General features: G+C 37.2%; 1 protein-coding gene across 1 annotated transcript in view; it reads left to right on the top strand.

Annotated features, from left to right (window-relative positions):
• Positions 1-22,298, top strand: part of LOC111941251 (uncharacterized) — a 337,983-nt gene that overhangs the window by 37,246 nt on the left and 278,439 nt on the right. The window contains exons 6-8 of the mRNA XM_086883483.1: positions 5,919-6,009; positions 6,092-6,178; positions 10,131-10,223. The gene's annotated coding sequence lies outside the window, so the exon portion shown is untranslated. The remainder of the gene's footprint in view (positions 1-5,918; positions 6,010-6,091; positions 6,179-10,130; positions 10,224-22,298) is intronic.

The raw sequence follows: 22,298 nt of genomic DNA, 5'->3' as shown, positions 1-22,298 counted from the left end.
CAGGAATGCTATTTTTCAGAAAGAAGCAGTACAAGATTAAGAGAAGATTGATAAAGTTCTAGATCTTCCAGTCTGGTGTCTGAATTTAAAAGTTGCAAACCTAAATGATCATGAATCGTGTCTTAGAGAGTTACAGATACCAGTGTCTATATTTTGCTGTACTTTTTTTTCTTTTTTTCTTTTTTCATTTGTTTCTGCCCTTTAGCCTCCCAGAAAACACTGAGAGTAACTAATGCAGAAAGGCACTTGGGACCAGGTTAACAGTGTAGCAGTTTGAAATAGCTGGATAAGTTGATTGTTTTCTGCAATGCTATCATTTCTTATATGGCACACATTAAAGGTGACAGTGATGCCCACACTCAAAAGGGCCTTGAACCATCTTTGGCTGGCAATGGGGTCCATCTTCTGCCTGTCCTTGCACACCAGGTAAAACCAGATACTTGGTACCACAGGATTCTTGCCCTGTCCTGTTGGATTTGATGATCTTTGTGGGTCCCTTCCAACTCAGCACGTTCAGTGTTTATAGGATTTGCATGAATTTGCCTATTTTGCAAAAGGGCAAGAAAGTGGTGCTGGCCAAGTGTAAGGTGGTCTGTGGTCACCACTTGCACCCTCAGTGAGCAACCTTGTCCCGGCCATGTTCCTGCTGAGATTTGCAGGTAGGGCTGTTTAGTGCACTGAAATATTGCATTTGTGTGCTTCACTGCTTGCTCCTTCCTCTTTTTTGTAAGCAGAGTATTATGAACAGCTTGAATGTCTTGAAATTCTGCTAATCTGTATGATTTTCAACCAGACTTAAATGCATGACTGATTTGGTAACAAGGACAGGTAAAACCATTGTATTCTGCCTAGTATATAGTTCACACACTAGTTATCTATTTTTCAAAATTTCCATCAAATTATTAAAAACATTTGTGTCTGTGGCTTTTGCAAATATCCACCCTTGATATATATCTGATTTATTTTTTGGGAGGTTTACCCTTCTGCCAAGTATTTATTATCCTATGTGGAATTTGTAGGCTAGGGGAGAACTCATTTATTTATTTATTTATTTGCTAATTTTCATGGTAATTGACTATGCAAAAGTTTCCACTGATGAGAATTCTTCCCTGTTGTGAATCATTAATACATTAAGTACACTTCAGATTCCTCTAGTAATGATACAATGAGAATTGCTTAGCTGATTTAAATGACACAGATGTAGTACTAATTATACATTTTAAATTGGCAACAAACACAATTTACTGATTATCAAAAACAAAAGTAAACTTTTTTATTATAGTAATTTGCTATAATTTATCACACAGCCATTTTCTTTGTGTAATATTTATGCATTTGACAAACCTACAAAGATATATGTAATTAGACCTGTTTCATCCATCATTGGCTGCCTTTTAACCAGAGGTTTTATGTGAACAGCTTACAAAGACACTGTGAGATTAACCAGATCATAATGGTGTCATCTTTTAAACCAACAAATGCTTTTTTTTTTTTTTTTTTAGTAATTTATGTGGATAAGCAAAATTGAATTGTTTAACTTAGGTTCCTGAAGGTATTTTACAGAGCTATTGTTTGGGTGGTGGTTTGTTTGGTTGTAGTCTAGCAGAACTGTGTTTGATTGCAAATTTTTATGTATAAACTGAAAAAAAAATTCATAGGTATTTTTGAAGAGAAAAGCCTCAAATAATGCTGCACAGAGTAAAAGTTTTTATTACCATAGTAGCAACAACCCCCTCTCTAAATGCTTTGTGCTTGGGAAAGTTTGAAATTATTTGTCCATGGATTTGGAAAATCCAAAATGAGGCCAATGTTTTATTTTCATTTAAGGCTAGATTTTGGGCATTAAAAATCTGCAAGCATTAGAAATCTCCATATCAAGCCCTGTCATCAAGTCCATGTATTTGCCTTTTAAATATTGTCTTTAGAGAGCTTCATCCTGGTGCCTATAGTGCCATGGAAACTTGCCAGATGTATGGCATCATTAAAGTAGTCTTTGAAGTCTACATTAATATAGGATAGACAGGAATATCTTGGAAGAGGTTGTAATTGTTGGCTCTGGTATAATTCTTTTCACTTACTGTACAACAGGAAAAATAAACAACAAACCAGAAACCAAGCTCCCATCTTCCAGATTCCCCCCCTCCCCAAACCAATAAAGGCTAAACTCCCTCTCTTAGATGTTTATTCCATATTTTCATGTCACTGGTCTTTATAGAGGAAAAGTTTTTATTTTTTTTATGGATTGAAGGGCCTTTCAGTTTGTTTAAAAATTATGTACATGTTCAGGTAGTGACACTGTTGTGGCCACTTTAGGCTAAAGAAGAAAATTTTAACAGAACATGTGATGTCCTTTGATCTGTGCCTTCATCATGCTTGAGATCCTTGTTTTAATTGAGAGCTGTTTTGCTTTCCATTGAGTTTTTCTAAGTCAAAAATTTTGCCACTTGATTTTTCTAGGTGCATGATGGGTGCAAAGGGAGTTTGAAATCCCTTATTTCAAATAGCAATTCAGGATAAAAAAATCCTACTCATCATGGTCTTTTTCCACTCCGTAAATTATTAGTAATTTCTAGGAGATAATAATATATCTAAGTGGAGCATGGGATTGTCTGAAAAGAGTAAAGAATTTAGTTCCCTAGGACACCATCAGTAGCAATGCTAGTGATGACAAGTGCCAGCAGCAGCAGAGTTCTTGTCCCAAGTGAGCACAGGTGCATTTGAAGGAGATGCATGTCCATTCTCTCTTCTAGAATATTTATTTTCTCCTTATCTGTCTACATCTAGAATCACAGCCACCTGCCAAGAACCACTTTTCCATCTGTTTTCTCAAAATATTCCTAAAGACCTCAGACAATGCTCTCCCCACCAACTTGTCTCACATTTTCAACCACGAATCACCCACTCAGGGAGGAAAAGCATTTCTTTCTGCTTCATAAAATATTTATTTCTTCATTTATTTTTTCTTTATTAAGCATCAGTTTGGTGATGAACACTTCCACAATGTGTTTTTAACCTAGTTTTAATTTATTTGTCCTTCCTTCTTTTTTTTTTTTTATTTTCAATAGGGTGTGCAAGTGTACAGGTGTGGACATGTAATTATCTGGAAAGAATTAAATTTAATTTTTAAAAGTAGAAAATAGAATTAAATTTCATTATGTAATATAATTTCACTGTGCTGTACCTTTAAAAAGAAATATGCAGTTGTTCTTGAACTATTAAACTATATGTGTCACCGATTTATCCTATTACCAAAAGGATCTCATGTGTCACTTGGCAGAATGACAGCTCTTTTCCCAGTCTATTGTATAATTGTGTTTTGTTAGCTGTTTTTGTTTTATAAATACTCTGCTAAAGGGATCTCTGAAGATCAAGATTTTTGAGGCAGTATTTTTCTTTGCTGTTCTTTGATGTTGACCTTCCCCCACTCCCCTCACAGCAACAAGCACAATATTTTGTTCTCAAAAAGTCACTAAATCTATGTCAGGAAAAAAAAGCATTTATTTTTCACGTCAGAGTTTTTGCAGGCAGGCCAACTCCATTATAGCAGATTCCTCACTGCAACTCTCCTGAAACAATTTTCCCCAAAAAAATAGGCTCATGAAAATTTTCTTTACTTGAAAATCTTCAGAGAGGCTCCAGTGCTATCATTCTTCATATGCTTGACTACACAAGCTTGGAACACTGGCATTAGTATTTGTTATTATATTATTGTTTTTCCTTCTGACAATTTCCCCTTCTAGAAAAAGCAGTGACACTGACTCTGCCTGTATGAGAATGAGAAGTTTCTCCTGTAATATTTAATTGAAATTCTTCTTACTGAAATATAATTTAATTAGTTCTTATCCTATCTTTTGGTAGTTATGGAAAGAAATTATTTGCTTTACAACAAATTCTATACGTTGTTCTTAAAAAATCTGTTTTTAAGCCCTTCCTTCTCTTTCATCATTTTCTTCATAATACTGAACATATCCAATCCCCTTAGCCTTTCTTCCCAGATCCTGCTTGTGAAACATCTTGTCAGTCTTAAGGCTTCCTTCAGGGTTCTCTGCAGCCTCTCTGCCTTTCTCACAGAGAAATGGCCCAACCCAATAGCATTTCAGCTGAGCATCCTTATTGCCAGGAGAGCAGAAATTTCACTTGTCTTTCCCAAGACACTTGAAAAATAATTTTTCAGATTGACATTTACTAGTTTTGCACCAGCATTCAGTTTTTGGCTTCTGTTCAGTTTGAGCTGCTATCACATCAATGCTGTTTCATCTGCTGCTTAGCCATTTCATATTATGTTTTCATTTTTTTGAAGTGAAATATTTGAATTTTGCCTTCATTGAATTGAATCCTGTTGATATTACAGCTGTGAACCGATTTCTGAAATTAGTGTGAAATCTAATCCTGCTGTTGAGATTGCCCACAACCCCTCCCAGCTCAGTGATAGCCATAAATGTCGTAACATATTTTCTATCCAAGTTGTTAATGAAAATATTGAGTTTACCAGATTTTTGCCAAGATCTTGCATGGTACAACCTATGGGTTTGGCAGTGAACCCTTCCTTTGGGAACTGCTCTTCAGATTGTGGTTCATGGCATAGCTGTTCCAATGTCTCAGAATGAGATGCATGTATTTCCTATTTATATTTCTTAAAAGTGGTGCACCTGAGCAGGTGAGGTGCAAGCTTCAAAACTTTTATGCTTGCAGTGCCTGAGCATGCTGAGCTGGAGGAAATTTCTGGAGAGGGGAGCAAGCACAGAACTGTTCCTAAAAATGCCATAACAAGTGCAGGAGAAGCCTGTTCTGCTGTCTGGCTTCCCAGCGTGACAACTTTCTGTGGGTTCATGGGCTGCAAAAACTACAAACCTAGTCTCTCCTGGATCCTTAGGAAAGTGGCATCTGGCTGGAATTTGTCAGCCCTGTCTATTATTGTTATATTTATACACTAAGAGGAGCAGTTGTGAGCTTTAGAAATTAGTTATGTTGTAGAAACAGATAATTTTTGAGAGTTTTCTGACTACACCAAATATAGTCTTCTGTATAGAGATTCTCCAAAGCTTTGATTGTGGCCAGAGCCTGCTGTAGGATATAAAGCCATGATGAGTTAGGGAGGAACTCTTCCACAAAGTTCCTGTGGCCTGGAAACATGCTCTGCACTGTTTCATCCCAGTGGGACAGAGGGGCAGAGAGGGAGCTGGGGAAGGTCCCATCATTCTCCAGCCTTCTTGCTTAGTGGACACCAGTGGAGGACTTTGGCAGTCAGGATAACTTCCTGTTATTGAGTCAATGTTTAAACTGTCTTTAAGATATTGATGATAAATAAAAATGTGAAATTATATTCTAGTTATAGAATTAGACACTTGCAGCTGTCATTCAAGGTTGCAGTATTTATCTCAAATTGCTCAATTGAAAATGCTTGACCTAATGAGAGTTTGTGTTTTCTCAAATAAACTATAATTTAAACAAGAATATATTCTCAGCACATTTGAAAACTAAATCATCAAAATTGTCTGAGCATAGGAAACTTACAGTCTGGCTTAGCTGTCACCTTCTGGAGTCTGGGTTTACAACCTGATCAATTTTATAGCTCAGTGGGCTAACTGATACAATGACATGGCCTTTTAGAATTGCCAGCTGTAGAACTAATTTTGGCTGGAGGAGTGGCCAGATGTATTCCTCACTGTCCTCAGTCTGAACTGGGTTAAGAGGGACTATAAATAGCCTCATAAATATTTTACTATGTCTACATTTTTGCACTGATGTGAAAGATAGGAGGATAGATGGTTCAGGTTCCTTGTGAGTCAGATCAAACAGGGTCAATTAAAAAAAAATACCCTTTCTTTAAATAACTCCATTTTCTAATATTTCTGTAATGTTTCCCCTTTGGGCTGGCCAATTCTTGGTTATAACACCATTCCTATCTTCTTCAACAGATGCTGGTGCTGAAAAAATGGCCATTAAAAAATGGTGGCTCCTGTTGATTTTAGCCAAGAAAAGACTTTTTAAATGAGATTAACAACAGAGGTACCTTTGTTTGAAGAAAAAGAGAATATTTTGTATTTCTTGCTTTTTTATCTGCTGATCTGAGCAAGAACCTCTGTTCCAGATTTAAATGGTGGCATTTAACTGAAGACAGATGTGTCTGTGTTCTCAATCCAAGTACTCCACCTGCCTTTACCCAAGATTATTCCAGGTATGCCATTTAACTTTGTCTCTAAGGTTGTTCATTGGCAATTCATGGAACAGAAGGTAATATAGAAATAAAAAAATAATCTACTTTCATTTGTGTCCCATGGCTGCAAGAAAGAATATCTTGCATTGGTTTGAGTCAGGGTGTCTTTTTCTCACAGGGTTAAAAAATAACAATAAAAACAGATAAACGAACAAAAAAACCCAACCAAAACCAGGAAGAACTACCCACAGAAAGTGTCTTCCTGCTATTCTGGATATTGAACTGGGAAATTTAAGTGATGATCTACTTGCTTGTCATTTTTTAAATTATTTCAAATAAAGCTAGCTTGCTTGTGCTCATTTGTACTTGTTTTAGGGAAATATATTTTAAGGATTTGTTGCTAGAAAAATCTGTAGCAATTAGTGACATAGGGTTCCTGATCTAAGTTTTGACTATAGCAAACCTGAGCACTGTTCATTCCTTTTACAAATCAAGGAAGCCTTTGTGTTCATTTTGAAGTTTTACTGTGGTAAAGAGAGTTTAAGCATGTTCTCAAAATGTGGTGTAAGGGAAAGCACTTTACTAATTTATAAATGCAGCCCTTAATTTCCAGTGTGCAGCTGCTTGTCCTAGTCATTATTCAGAGCAAAGATGGGATCTCTGACAGGTACAGGCCACAAAATCTGATTTTGTTTCATTCAAGTAACCATTTGGCTGTGCCATATCTATAATCAGACGGATTAGCATTCCTTTGTTTTGCTCTCAGAGAGAAATCAAAGTTATCTTTTTAAATAGACTCCTCTTGGAGAAGGCCAAACCCCACCCAAACAATTATCTTTGTTTTCCCTCCCTGCAGGCTTTGCTGGCCTGTGTCACGGGTGTAACACTGGGACAAAAGTTATCCCACATTTCCATTGTATTTGAATGGTTTTTTATGTGTTAAAAGCACTGTCTCCTGCTCCAGTCAAAAGTGTTGAGGAGAAAGAGAAAGTGAGAAAGCTTTTTGGGTCTTTTTCAGTGAAACAATTCTCATATTTTCTATATATTGGCACCACCCATGGTTTTTTATTTGAGTTTTTGTAAAGTTCCACTTATTTCAGATAATTTAGTTTCAAACTAGGAACACCCAATATCCAGGGGCCTGCAATGGATGACTTAAACTGAGTAATGAATATATTTAATTTGTAATTCTGTCTATGTTAGATTTTCTTTAGAGCTCTGTGATCAGGATTTCAAGTGGAGGAAAATACAACTTCTAAAATTTCTTATGTAAAAAGACTCCTAGTACTTTTCTTTTTTAAAGACAGCCTTTTTTCAGTCAGACCTGATTTTTTTATGCTAGTTATTTTTCTAATGTTATGCCACAAAGAGAGGCTGATGTCTTTGAACATTCTTGGATTGGTTTTATAAAATAAAACAGATTCATTTCAAGAGTTTCACATAAGTAAACATGATTATTATCTGGTTTTGGATAACTATTCAAATCAAAATTTATTCAATTTCAGTTGAACTTATTTCAACTGAAATAAGTTGGTAAGAGCTGACTGTTTAAAAGCTTAGTTTTTCAGATTTGACTGTTCTAGTATACCTTAAGCACCCAAACAATCAGTGAAAAGAAAGAAAACAGGCACAGATCTGGTTCTTGGTGCCCCGTGTTTTGGTTCAGGGGACCAAGACCAACAGCAGGTATTTGACTGGACATCATATGGATATTTCTTCAATCTGGTTGCACAGGGAATAGGAATTAAGAAAATGCTGTGATAGTCTAGAAGGTTATATCTGAATATTTAGGTGCTAAAAATGTCTTAAAATTGTTTGGATCAGATATATGCACATGGGACTGACAGGACCCCTGAAAATACCTCTGAATATTGCTTTGCTGATTGGCAGTGCCTTTTCAACTGTTTATTTTATTTCTCTTTGAGAGATTGATGCAGCTGGGGTTGGAGAAGGAGGTTAAGGGATTTTTGCAGATGTCTTGTCTTAAAACTATATTCTGTCAAACAATAGCTGGAATTTTTTAATGTTCCCTGGGGCTAAAAAGATGCAAAGAGCTCTCAGAGCAAGTAAAACTTCACCAATATCAGAGCTCAAACTATTCTAACCCTTTTAGTTGTGTCCAAACGTGTAAGTGTCTTGAGTGATAGAACTAAAGCATCAGATCTAGGCTGGCAGTATTTTTCCCAAAATAATATAAGTAGAACATACAGATTTTGCACACCATGGATAAACACTGTATTTTATGTTGGTTGATCTGTGTGTTCTTTGCTTGAAGACAAACTCACCAGCCCTTAAGAAACAGATGAATGTTTGTTTTACAACTACGCTGACTATTAAATAAAGGAAAAGGAAATAGCTTTTCCATGAATCAGATGAAAAATCAGCAGTTTTTTATAAATACAAATGCAATTAGCATATGAAAAAATCCATAGCCACACCGAGGAAGAAGTTCTCCATCAGCCACAGCTAATTCCTGCAAGCCTAGATAAATTGTGAAGAACGAGCTCTTGTGACATGCAGTTTCTCAAGGACTGTAGAAACTGTCCCTTATCTTTTATTACTGCTGATCAGAGTTGTAATTCAATAGGGTCAGAAGAAAGGAAAATTAGGAGCGGAACTTACTCTGTTTTCTATGATATAGCAATTTTAAAATAAGATGTAGAAATGTGGTCAACATTTCAAAATTGAAAAAAGAGGAGTTTTCTTTCTGAGGAAGTTTTCAGTCTCTGATAGTGAACTGTATGTGTTAATGAAGCATGAGCCAGTGTCACATAGACTTTTAATTAATTGACAGTAACATACTTACTGCCTATCTCTTGCATGAAGCAGTCAATTTAATTTTGTAGAGTAAGATGGAAAAAATGATTATCAGAAGGGAGAATGCTCATTTAGGAGTTCATTATTGGGCAGCAGCCTTATGGAGGAGAAGTTACAGCACAGTTCTTAAAATCTTCTACAAATGGTTGCTGATTGCAAAAATTAACACTTTGCAAAAGTAACTGATCTAAAATGTATTCAGTAGCCCTACACTGGAAACTATGACTTGAAACTAAATATTAGAAAAAGGGGAAACTCTTCATAGAAGGACATCAGCATTTGAGGAGTGAAACAGACTTTTATTTTTCTTCAGAAAGTGTTAGGAGAACAAAAAAAAATTGAAGTGGTGCATAAAAAATAGAGTAAGAAGGAGCAATATATGAAGAGTATGAGAGCAATGTAAATGTCAGCCAGGGTTCAGACTATGTGTACTTGGTTTTCTGGTTGGCATTTGCTGGTTGTTTGGGTTGTTTTGTTTTTTAGTGTTGATGTTGTTTACATTTTTGTGTTTTGACTGTTTGTGGGGTTTCTGTTTTTGAAATTAAATTGAAATTAATTGAAATTAGATTTTTAATTATTCTGATTTTGAAATTCCTTAAATTAACTTGACCATTTAGGAAGTACCTGGGATATAAACTGAAACATTTTCAGAACATGGATTTTGATTTTTTGGGTTATGGAAAGAAAAATCTCTAATGAGCTTTTTCTGACACAGAATGAGTGGTGGAGATAAAAAGGATGGGGAACATATGAAGGCTCATAGATCCAAGTTTTCTGTTCAGTCCTAATAAATATAAGTCTGAGATCTAAAGAGTGATTTTTTAGCATTTCAGGTATTCAGAGCCTTCTAGTCCTCTTAAAAAGACAAACCAATTGGAAAAAGGCGATGCCACTGACGTATTATTTGGAAATGAGCTTAGGATATTTTTTATTTACTTTTTCAATTTATCTTTATTGCTTTAAAACAATAACAAACAAAAAAGCAATTTTCTGAGGCATATGTAACTCTCCACCTGGAGAAAAACATAATTTATCCTTTAATTCTTTCTGCAGTATTGCTCATAGATTGATTCTCTCTTTTTGTATGGAACTTTGCTGATGTTGTTGGTTTCTTTATAATACACTTTACAGCAGTATTTTCTATTTCTTCTGTCAGATGAATTTGGCCTGAACTCAGAATTGTGCTGCAGTCTTTAAACTGATCTAACGGCAGTCGTGTGAACATCAATTATCATGCACTTCACTGAAAGTAAGGCCAACTTCTGCTGCTTATAGTTTAACTTCTCCATTTCTTCCCATTTTCAGGGATTTGGTTCCACCTTCCATTGTTACTTTTTTTTTAATTAACTTTTTGTATTTCTGCAGTATCCAGAGGCCAAGGTCTTGTTTTGTATAGGGTTCTGGATAAACATAGAGTTGATCACTGAACCTTGTGGAGCTGCAAAGTGTGTTATCAGTCCATGAAGAGAATGGAGTCCACAAGTTTGAAACAAGCTGTGCATTTCCTTTAATTTCAAGCCTTTCCCCTCACCTCTGGAAGACTGAATTCCACACAGCTTTGCTTTGCTCTTGGAGTCTCTTCCCGCTTTTTCTGTTACATCCTCTTGCTGGGCCCCACTGCAGCTCCTCAGCACAGAGTGAGGGAGTTGTACTGCCTCCCCTTTCTTGCTGAGACTTGTTCTCCTGGCTGGGTGCCTCTCTTCCTATCTGAAAACCTTTTTCTCAGTTCCAGCTCTGTCCAGAGGATTTGATTACCAGATGTGTGCACTTATTTTCACTCATCTAGCTGCATTAATGGATATGTAGCAGTAACCTCAACAGGTTTTCCAGGAAAATATTCTTCTTGGGTAGTGGCAGGGGACAGGGAAAAGGAAGGAAAGATTGTTAATTTGCTCTGTCTCGAGTGCAAAGAGTTACTTGGGACAGAACAATCCTCTTTGTGGTGATCTTATGAAATGGTTGGATATGCTGTTTTTATTAACCTTCTAATACCATGACTGGCAGGTGCAACTATTTGCAGACAATATGGTTCATCCAGCACTTTACTGGTGCATTTATGCTACGCTGTGATATGAGTAGCATGGTGGATAAAGGCAATTATTATTGCAGTACAAGATAGATCTAGTTTAGGGGCTTTTGCCTTTCATTTCCATTTTAAGTGAAAGCAATTCTGGCTCCCTATTAGACCGTCCATGTCAGGAAAAGTCAGGTGTTACACTTCTCATCGTATTTTCTGGTTTGCTAGAGTGTTATAATGAAAACTCTCAGAACTTAATGCAGCACTTGAAACTGTGACACTCTTCAGAGTTCAAAAAATAATAAGGAATGGTGTTCCAGTGGGTGTCCTATGTTGTCAACAGCACAATAAAAATGTAGCAACAAGAATAGCAACACTATCCATGTATCTTGCACTTCAGCTGGTTTGAGTTACTTCCAACTCTTATGTAAAGGATTTAATACCTGAAAGCATTTTGCTGCTTGGGGTATTTTTTAGAAACGTAATCTGAACTGCTTCAATGAAGGAACACCTGATCAAATTTTCAGTGACAAGAGACCAACTGTTTCAGTTTTGAAGTCAGCCATGACTTTTCAGCATGAGAAAACAACGATGAAGAAATCCCTTGTTGGGTGTTCGCAAACAGCGGGGTGTAGCTTTCCAAACAGCATCAGGGCAATGGGATGTGACACTTGAGAGGACATGGTTTGTAGCCATGTGAGACAGGAGGTGTTTTGAAGCTGGGCTGTGTAAATTTCCACAGCAAAAGGCTGCACAGCATTCCTTTGGAGATGTGTGCAAAAGACAGCAGGTGATATATATGCCATACATGTCATCTGACAATAATTAAGGGAACATGTTTGCTTTTTTTCTGTCAAGGTTTTAAAAGATTTGACTGCTGTCCATTGCTTTATTTGCATTTATCATATGTAGTTGTTCTGTTCTGCACATAGCAAAAATTTAGCATGTAAGGGAGCTTTCTTGACTTGCTTTAACCAGGCACACTTGGGTTAGAAGTATGACTTGATGTCTGGCACTAAGTATTAAAAGGGAGAAGTAACATTTCCTTTCTCCTTTACCCACCTTCCACAGTAAAACAAGAACAGTTTCTGGTACATTGAGTGCAGTGTGTGGGAGGAAATGAGAAAACCAAACAGCTGGAGTGCTTTCTGAAATAAAACAAAACAAAGAACAACAACAACAAAAAAAAACAAAAAACCAAAAAACCCAAAACCAAACCAAAACAAAAAAATATTACTTCAAGTTCCAGAATTTGAAATAATATTCCTTGCATTTGGAATATCATATATAGGAACAATCTGGGATCAATCATGTCTGAACATTATTTTTTATTCATATGCTTCTGAAGCAAATTTTATCATTTACTGTCTCGGTGTCCATGCATAACACACACAAGGGAAAACATCTACCTTTTCCCAACAGCAATACCCACTGGAGCTTTTTCAGTCCAACTCTAAACTTTTCCTTGCACACCAAGTGTATTTCTTGTTGCTGTGTATAAATATTATCATTCCTGATATTTTTATCTGGAAATACATTGAATCTTAGTCCCGGAACTAAATATTCTGCATCATGGAAATTGCTGGTGGGATGGGATATATTTGTAGAAATGAATAATTTTGGTATACTGCAACAAAAAAAAAAAAAACCCTAAAAAAAAAACCCTAAACAAACAAACCAAAAAACCCCAAGAGTATAAATTCTGTACTCCTCAGTGGGTTTAGCATTTGACATTAGGAAAATGTCTCTGTATAACTGCTCACAAAACCTGCAGAAAAGACACCTGGAAGCAACAGTGATATCAGTGTCACTTATCTAACACTAGTGTGATACAGCTTGTCAAAGGCCACAGGATGTTTTTTTTTAATAAATGCAAATATTAATCCTATGGAACAGTTGTTTCAAGCAGGGTGAAATCTTCTAATTTCTGGAAAATCAAGTTTTGTTATCCCAAGTTAGGGGCCAGAATCAGACATCTTCAGCCTCTGAAAAGCAGAGTTAAAATAGAAAAGATGGAAACAGAGGGCCAAGTGGATCAGAGCCCTTGAGAATTTTGTTTCCCTCCATTGCAAGTGAGAGAACACATTAAAATCCCTGTGTTGCTTATATGGAAAGAAAGAATGTGCTGTGTTTCTCATCATCATATTTTAACAGAATGTGTATGGAAGACTTGTGTTGATTTGGGCTATAAAGAGAAATCCTCTTTGAACATGGAGCAATTCTCAGTATTGTTCTGCCAAACAGAACAAGACCCTGGTGCCTGATAATCTCTTTCCTAGGTGATTATGCTTAAGAATGTAAGATATTTTATTCTCTAAGGGGGGGAAAGAAGTGCTGCAATGTCAGCATACGGGACAGAGAGCAGGCAGAACAATAAATTCCATGTTGTTCCTTGAAGTACTGAAACCCATATAAAGGGGTTCACTTACTGCAGCAAGCCATAGGCTCAGATATCACACACATTAGTTTAATGTTCTGGTTTTAACTTGGAATGATGTGTTTCATCTCCACAGCCCATTTGTACGTCTCATGTGCATCTTAATTGTTTGGTCTTTACTTAAGGGTTCTTAATGTGCCCCTATTGTCTATGTGGATTTCATGTCTGAAAGCCTATTTTTTTGCAGAGCCAGTACCCCAGATATATTAGTCCTGAGGTAAAATTGTTATAACACAAGATATGGATATTCATATCATATATGTATTGAAGATCACTAGTTTTTGATTTTTTTTCTGTACTAAATCACAAACTGGCGCTTTGAATAGTGGTAGAAGTAGAATTATTAGCATAATACCCCCTGTTAATTAAGGTTTTTATCAAATTACTAGCTAAAAGCTCAATTGTGAGATGTTGAAAAGTATACAAATAACATGAGGTTTTTATCCTGAATTTTCGGGATTTGTATGAGATGCTTCATAATTTTCTCCTCAGAAGTTAGAAAGATATAAATTTTAGAATTGGAAAATTATGCTTAATCCTACTATATTAAGTTCTCTGGTGTTTTTGCTTGCTTCAGTTTTCTGAGCAGGCTGACACTTGAAGTTCACATTGCATGTATTTCTATGCCTGCATTTTGCCATGTGTACAGTGATGGCATGAAGTGACATGTGAATACACCTGAGAGCCCAGCAGGGCAGGCAGCATTGCCTTCATATCAAAACCTCTATCCTGCCACTGCTTCTCTTTAAACCTTTTATTGACTTCCCTAGTTGGAGACATAGGGGTAAAGACAAATTCAGAGCAGTTCTGTTCTCTCCCCAACACGAGATGCATGTTTCCAAAGTGTTGTGTAACTGAATCCCTAAACATCTCCCCCTGGTGCTAATGGGAATCCCACAGTGAAATCCCTGAATGTTTCCTTAAGTATGTATTCATTAGGACTTCTTCTCCCACCTTCTCTCTCCCACCGCTGTTTCAAATAGAGGGCCAAGAGTTCTCTTGAAACACAGCAAATAAACAAGGCAAGAGTTAATACAGACACTGCCTTCTGAGTGACATAACTGTGCAGTTATAAAAGTCCTTGTAGAAACATCTTTCCTTTGGTGTAGGATTCTATAACTTAAAGAATTATGGCAAAGAAAGGGCATTTCTTATGTGCCTTGCGTGTTATATTTGAGGATCATCAGTTACTAATTTTGTTGACAATACACTTGCCAAGGATTTCAGAATCACCTAGGTGTGTTAAATGAAGGAGTAGGCTCTGATACAGGCTGGGACAATGAACATTGTGGGGAAGGTTGCTGTTATGCAGAGAGCACAGTTTGACTTGGGAACAATCCAATTCCTTCCTCTATCAATAGATTTCAAACAGCAGCTTGTGCTGCATACACACTTATTTATACTGGGAAACCTATAATTTATTAATCCTAGCTATTAAAGTAATACATAGGGTTCTTTGATTGATGCCTGGTGCTGATTCCTAAGAATTATGCAAAGGGAGAACACCTATCAAAATAGATATGCAAGTTTTCTCCTTGATACACAGGAAGAGTTTAGGTGTCCTCATCTGGATATTCCCATGGCTGTGTATGTGGCTGTGAGATGGTCAGCATTTTTTGTCCATTGACACTTAAAGTAGGCATTATTTTATCAGTTCTTTTCCTCAGCAGCACACTTGTTTGAAGGAAATAGAAATCTGTGGAGCTTGTCCATGCCCAGAATTTTGGGCCTAGGGAGAGCAGCTGCTTGACTGTTCTAGTGTTTCTGCTTTGAAAGGGCTGTCTCTGCTCCTGTGCTGCAGATTCATATCTGGAGGTTGTAACCTCTTAGATCACCTCAGCTACTAACTGCCAGAGAAGCCAAAGGCAGCAAGGTTTTGAGCAGTTGTCAGAGTTTTATTTTCTACATCTCCAGCTTTGTGGAGATGAGACAGCAGCAGGTTACAAGGGTTTCTTGCATCTGTGTGCACATGGAGTTTAGCTACTGGACAGAAAATGATCTTTATATGTATTTTGGCTTGAAGGCTGGCTGGGGATGCCTGTCCGTGGAAAACTGAGTCACTGTCAAGAAATCTGTGCTTGGGGTGAAAAGCCACGTGCACAGTAGCCACTTCACAGCAGTACTTCTCATGGGCAGGCTATGAATGCTCTGTGTGTGCACAGAGCCAGTCGAGGACGAATAGGGGTGCACTGCCGACACTTTTCAGTCCAGCAAGCAGGAGCAGGGTACACTGGGCACAGGTGTGTCCCGGCCTGGAACTGGCTGGGCAGCAGTTCCAGACATCCCAGCAACACAGCTGACCCCATGGTGTTGTGCCTTGGGGACAGCCTGGGTAAGGGAAGGTAGAACCTGTCTGTTGCTGAGGGGAAACGTGTCAGAAACAGCCCCAAAAGCCCTGAGGGGAGAGCGGGAGGAGGGAGAGAAGTTACTCCAGGTGTCCCCGCAGGAATCTGCACAGCCCCTGGAGAGGACGTGCTGGAGCAGCTATTACCCTGCAGCCACTGGGGAAAACATTGTGGATCAAGTATGTGGAGGACCCCACACTGGAGCAGGTGGATGTTTCCTGAAAGGACTTCAGCCTTTGGATTGTCACACAGGAGCAGGTCTATCTTGAAGGGCTGCAGCCTGCACAAAAGACCCTGAGAGGAGCAGAGGAACGGGAAGAGTGTGAGGCAGAAGGAGCAGCAGAGAAAAGCTGTTATGGACTGACCAGAGTCTGTATTTCTTATCCCCTCTATGCACTGGGGGATGGCAACAAGTTAAATTTTCTGCAAGACAACTCTGTTTTTCCAGCGATGAGAACTGGTGAGCAGTCTGTCTTTATCTTGATCTGTAACCTTTTGCATCTTATTTTCTCCCTCTTGACTGCTCCAAGACTAGTTTTGTTAGAAAGGTGAGGTAAATTCTGAGGATGGCATTCAGTATTTTAAAACTTCAAATTTTAAACACTGGTTAAAGTTCCATGCCTTTTCCATATGTTGGGCAGTTACCACACAGGATTCATGGTCCCCCCATCCTGGCAGGCCAGGAGGCATAAGACCACCAAACCCTACTGTGATTGCTGGCTTGTAAGGTGCAGTGCATGTGTTTACTAATGGATGGAGATTTTCTCTGTTTTAGGGAAGGTGGTGGAACTTCTGTGTGTAACAACAGGTCAGAGCTGTCAGCAGCTGTCCTTCATGTCCTTGCTGCTGACTGACATTTCACTGATGAAAGCCATCAGTGGCCCCAGTAGCCCAGACTGACATTGCCTCCCTGAGAGATTTCACATGTGGTCTGAGAGGGCTGTCATCTTGCTTTTGACATCTTGTACTTAGTGTTTAGACATCTTGTGCTTAAAGGACTTCCTAACTTTGAGTTTTATATCAAATGCAGTGTTTGTTTTCTATATTTGAGGAGAATTAATCTGAGGTTACAAAATTGCTGGCATGTAAGTAGAGTTACAGCTGGGTAGCATGGTCTTTCTGCTTGGCTGCTGTGATGTGCAGAAAGATTACTCAAAATATGCTCCGTTAAAGGTAGACTCTCAAGTTCAGTGTAGATTAAAAAATTCTGAGTGTGTCCTAGGTGCATATTTTTAATACAACAAACATCATCCTTGATGCAGATGGGTGTGTTCAGTCCTGCACAGCAATGCTACTTCCTCATTAATAAAGTGGCAAAAACAATGGAAAATTATTACCTTTGTCTCTGGGTCCTGGTAATTCAAATATTCAAAAGTGTTGTAACATTTCCCAGCCTTCAGATAGAGCCACTTTCTCTATCTTGAGATAAAACAATGTGTGGAAGTAGATCCATCATAGAGTATGGGATTGCTTTGGAGCTTGTATCAAACGATAAACCCCAGAGTATTTGCTCTTAGAAATGAACATTTTTTGAGGTTTACTTATTGCATGTGCAATAAAAAGAAGAAAAACTGTGTCAAAATCAGCAATTTAGTTCAGCTAGCTCGGTTACAGCCACAGCTAATGGTAGGCTGTGAACATACAACAGGTCAAGTACAGCTCCTGTAGCATCACTGAGAGTATCCTGTTCCCAAATAAATGGAAGACAGTAAGTGATATTAGGTTTATGGTCGGTGGGGTACTGGAAGGTAGAAGTGCTTACAGCACCTGAGCCACTGTGAAGAAACAGACTCTTCATCATGTGTTTACATGCTTCTACAATCAGTTTAATTAAATTACTGTCACAAGCGTATCATTCAATTTTAGCTCTTTAGGAGGACTAAGTACAGCCTGAGGAAAGCATGAATTCTGAATAAGGAGATGCAACCAAGTAGGAAATTAGGGTTAACATAACTCTAAGATAAGTTTCTTCAAGAGGTAAATGAAGATGAGTTTTTCTCTAGAACAGAACATGCCTTTAAGTGATGAAGACTTTAGGCAAACATTTTTTATGCATTTTAAAATAGATTCATGAAAAAAAATCCCTAAATGTGATTCCTTAGTAACACGTAAAAGGCTCAGTCATTTTTACATCCATTAATTTAAATAATAAATTAATAAAAATATTTTAAAAATTAGGAAAAATTCCCCAAATAATATACTAAATACTTCATGCTCACAGGTTATGAATCTACCTCAAAATAACACACCTTTGCCTATTTCATTAATCAAGTTTTTTAAAGTGTAGGCTCTGTATTTATTGTGTGTTGCCCAAAAAAATTTCCTGGAAAGTCTGAATTAAAAAATGGGATAAAAAGTACTATCACTATTCCCATGTAGGGTTGTTTGGCTGAATATTGTAATGAAAGATATAATAGTGTAAATCCTTCAGTGAAGGATTTTAATCTCTATTTCTCTGTTGGTTCTGTAATACCAGAGTAGTTTACAGCTATACTGTCTAGGCCCTGGACAATGAATTTCCAAGTTTTTAATGCTTCTTCTGATCCAGACATTAAATCATAACTAAATTTTCTTACTGAAACTTTTTTTACACACCTGGTATTTGTATATACCTGGGTTGTATGTATATCAACCCAATACTACTCTCATGTTGTCCCAAATTTAAGTACTAATCTTAAATGTTCCATTTTTTACCTCTTAAGCTGTTGTTGCTTTTCCACAGAAGGTTCTAGCCCAAGCCTGGAAAGCTCTATTTCATCATCAGAGCATTTGGGATTGTTAGAGTTACTAAAATGAAAAAGATCAGGTCAACATTTGTATCAGACTCCATTATGAAAGCAAAATGTTTGACATCTGCATCATATTAAGGCAGTCCAGTTAATGGGAGTTCCTGTAGTGTATGAGTGAGCTGCAGGTTTCTGGCAGTTCTGAAAGTCAGAGTACCTGCTTATTTAGGATCTAAAATTTCAGTTCTGTGGTAATTCTGGGAATGAAGCCCATAGCAGGGCCAGAGTTTAAACATGGATGTCAGAGCCTGAGTGTTGTTTGAAAATTCAGGCCATAATTCAGAAGCGGGAAGATGTAGCAAGTAAATTCACCAAATATCATCATAATTAATACTGTTGGCACAGCACGGTGTATTCTGAAATTTATAAGAGCTTGAATAAAGGGCTAAGGTTAATAGCACTACATGCAATGAAAATGCAGAGCAAAAGGTGATCATTTGTTAAGAAACAGCAATTGAAATTATAGAAAGGGGTAGAAAACTGATGTGACATGTGATGCTTTTTTAGAATAAGAAACCTTATTCTGAATATAGATGCATTTTAAAACTATTGTCAAATTTCATTTTATGCCAGATATAACAAATCAGATAGTCTTTTTGCTGAAATGTCTTAATTTGTACTGTTGTTTCCTCTGCTGGAATGAGTTAAAAAAATTCAGTACAGTAAGGATTATAAAATAAGACAAAAATCTGCCCATGTTTAGAGGTATGTAATTTCGTTGTTTTTTTTTTTTTTCAGTGGAGCACTTGAAATTTGTCAGGTTCATTGCTACAAACAAGAGACATAATCCTTTTTCTCTCTCAGTGAACACAAAACACAAAATTGCATATTTTCTTTAGGAAATTCTTCCATGAATACTTGAAGTTTTCTGATATTATACCCTAACAAAAGCTTCAAATTAGCACTAATGTACTTGACATTATGGAGTGGGGTTCTTGAATAGAGGCCAGGCTAAGGTTCTTAAAAGGGTCGTACCTTAAAAACTATATCACCATTCTGCTCTCTAAAGGCTTCCCTCTTAGCAGTGAAGCTTATTTTTGTGCTATACAATGTCATAGCCCAGACATTTATGCTAAGGGGGAAAATTAATAATTAGCTCACAGATTTACAGTTGCTGAAGTTTGCATTTTAGTTAAAGACAAACACAAAGAAGATTATTGTTAATAACTTTTTATTTTGACAGAGACAGTAACAATGGTCTGGGTGGAGAAGCATGTTTTAGTTAATATTGCTGAGTTTATTTTTTTCAGTGCTTCTTTTTCCTTTTTTTTAAAAAAATGTACTTTAGAGATTCAAAAGCAATTTCTTGAGTTTATTTTAAAGTATATTTCCAGTATTTCTGTTTAAATTCATAATAATATCTTATAAAATATCAATCATCTTCAAATACATTTTTATCATGTAATATACAATATAATTTCTGTCACTACAAAAATGTTACTGCATGACTGCATTGAAGGGCTGTAATTCAAAGAAATGTATAGTATACAAATGTGCACAAAAAACCCTTCTTTCTTGTTCTTTTGAGGAATACTGAACAGAAATTTTTGTGAAAAATGATATACAACCAGGCCTGACAAACACAGCCATTGCATTAAAATTTTGCCAGGTTCAAATTATTTTTTTTCACCTTGCTATCTGTAGTATTATCTTTATCAAATGTAGGAAGATGTAGGGGAAAGCAGGCATCTGTAGGTATTGTTATCTGGCTGTTACAAGGAAATTTGGGGTGTTTTGAGTGGCAGACACCTAAGAGATAAACAACATTTAAGAAATTATTAAACTAAATGCATAAAAGGGATAAGGTTACAGTATGCATAATGTGTTTATTTATATGAAATTGTTATACAAATCAAAGTGCACTATATTTACAACTCTGCCTGAATTATCTTTTCTCTAATGATTTTTTTTCTTTAAAAACAATGGAACCTGAAAATCCCTCAGATATATTTTGTCAGATTTGGAAAATATGCAGTTCTAACACATTGGGTGAAAAACACCTCTGGTAACGAAGAACAGCAGCTTTCCTGGGAAAGGTGTAGTTCCCTAAGTAGGCATTAGAATAGGAAATCAAGATTTTTTAAATATCAACAGGAATTTCTATTCCTTTCTGATTCATCAGTATTTTTATGCACTTCTGGATGAATATGTCCTAAACATCCTTAAACTGATAATGGTCTCTAATGCAAAGGCAAAACTTGCAGAACATTGGGCACCAAGTGGAAAATGATTTTATTTCAGCTGCCAGTGGCTGATTACTAATAACACAGACTTACTTTGCCTTCGTGATCAGAATACTTACATGCTTTTGTAAGCCGTCTACCCAGAATTTATAAATAGGAAAGAAAATAACCCTCGAAAGCCAAACAACTTCTTCTCCTTGTCGCCATATGCTGCATCTTTTCCCTCTAGGTTTTGTATACTCTGTGTGCTGAAGAATCGTGTCTTTTCTTTTCATGTTGCTCTGTCGGCGGTCATAACAGCTATTCTCTTCATGAATATGTAAATCCCATGCATAAAATCAGAAAAATTAGCATGGCGATTCCCACTATAGAATGTGCCCAATTATGTCTGCTAATACGTGGATAGTGATGATTTAATCTTTGGACTGTATGAGCAGATTCAGGTACAGTTACAAGAGCTGCAGTAATTACAGGGGACCCAAACACACAAGCTGGGTGCGTGCACATGCTGGGGGATCATTGGGCTTTAATAGGAACTGGGCATCTGATGCCTGGCTGTGATGGAGTGCTTGCAGATTCATTTAAAGGCGCTTTCTCTGATGGGTAGTGACAAGGGAGAAAAATGCCCTAGGTCTGCAATACCCTTCCCTTACTAACTGACACTCATTTGCATTTGAATTTTTTTTTTTCTTCTTTTTTATTTCCTACTGAATGCTTGCAATTAGAACGGAACAAATAAAAGTTTGGATAAATAAAGGGAGAAAAATGGTGACCGCATTTGCTAGGCGTCCTTAACTCACTTGGTTTATCAGCAATGGGTGTTGGAGGGGGGAGGAAGGACATGCAGAAAACAAAACCAAAAAGGCACCACCAGCAATTGATGCATTTTTGTATTTAAATAAGCAGGCGTGCTCATGCATATTTATATGACGTGCATGCCTATGCGCCGCTCTGAGCAGTGGCTCTGCGGCTCGGCTGCAGTAATTAGGCTGATGTAATTATAGCAAAACAAAGCAAGCTTAGGCTGATGGTGGTTTTTTTTCCCCATACAGTGGGAACATTTAAGACATATGCATATTCCAGCGTACAAAAAATGAACCTGCACCGCTGTCGGAGGCTAGGAGGACAGTGTGGCCAGTGCACCTATTGTGTCACTGCTGTAGAAAGCAGCTTAGCGATTGGCCACTGTCTGCAGCACATAATACTGACTGGTTATAAAGGACTTGTCTAGAGGAAAGCCTGTAGGTACTCCATTGTCTGGCAAAGTTGATATGACTGCATTCTTTTCACAGGGGGTCAGACAGCTGAACTGTAAAAGCTGCACAGATTTTTTTTTTTTTTTTTTTTTTTTGTCTTCTTCCTCTGTCTCTCTGTCTCTTCCATACAGCATTTTTCTTTCATGCCCTGTCTCAGTTTGCATAGTTAAAGAGAATGCTAATTAAGATCCCTTGCCTTAACCTGAAAATAATGACTTGGATGTAAATAGAAAACTGGCGATAGTTTAAAATATTCTTGCGTAGCACCAAGATATCAGTTACCATTCTAGGGGAAAAAAG

This window comes from Cyanistes caeruleus, chromosome 3 (genome assembly GCF_971803275.1).
Source record: "Cyanistes caeruleus chromosome 3, bCyaCae1.hap1.1, whole genome shotgun sequence".
Lineage (NCBI taxonomy): Eukaryota > Metazoa > Chordata > Aves > Passeriformes > Paridae > Cyanistes > Cyanistes caeruleus.
This window is presented reverse-complemented; position numbering and strand designations above follow the sequence as displayed.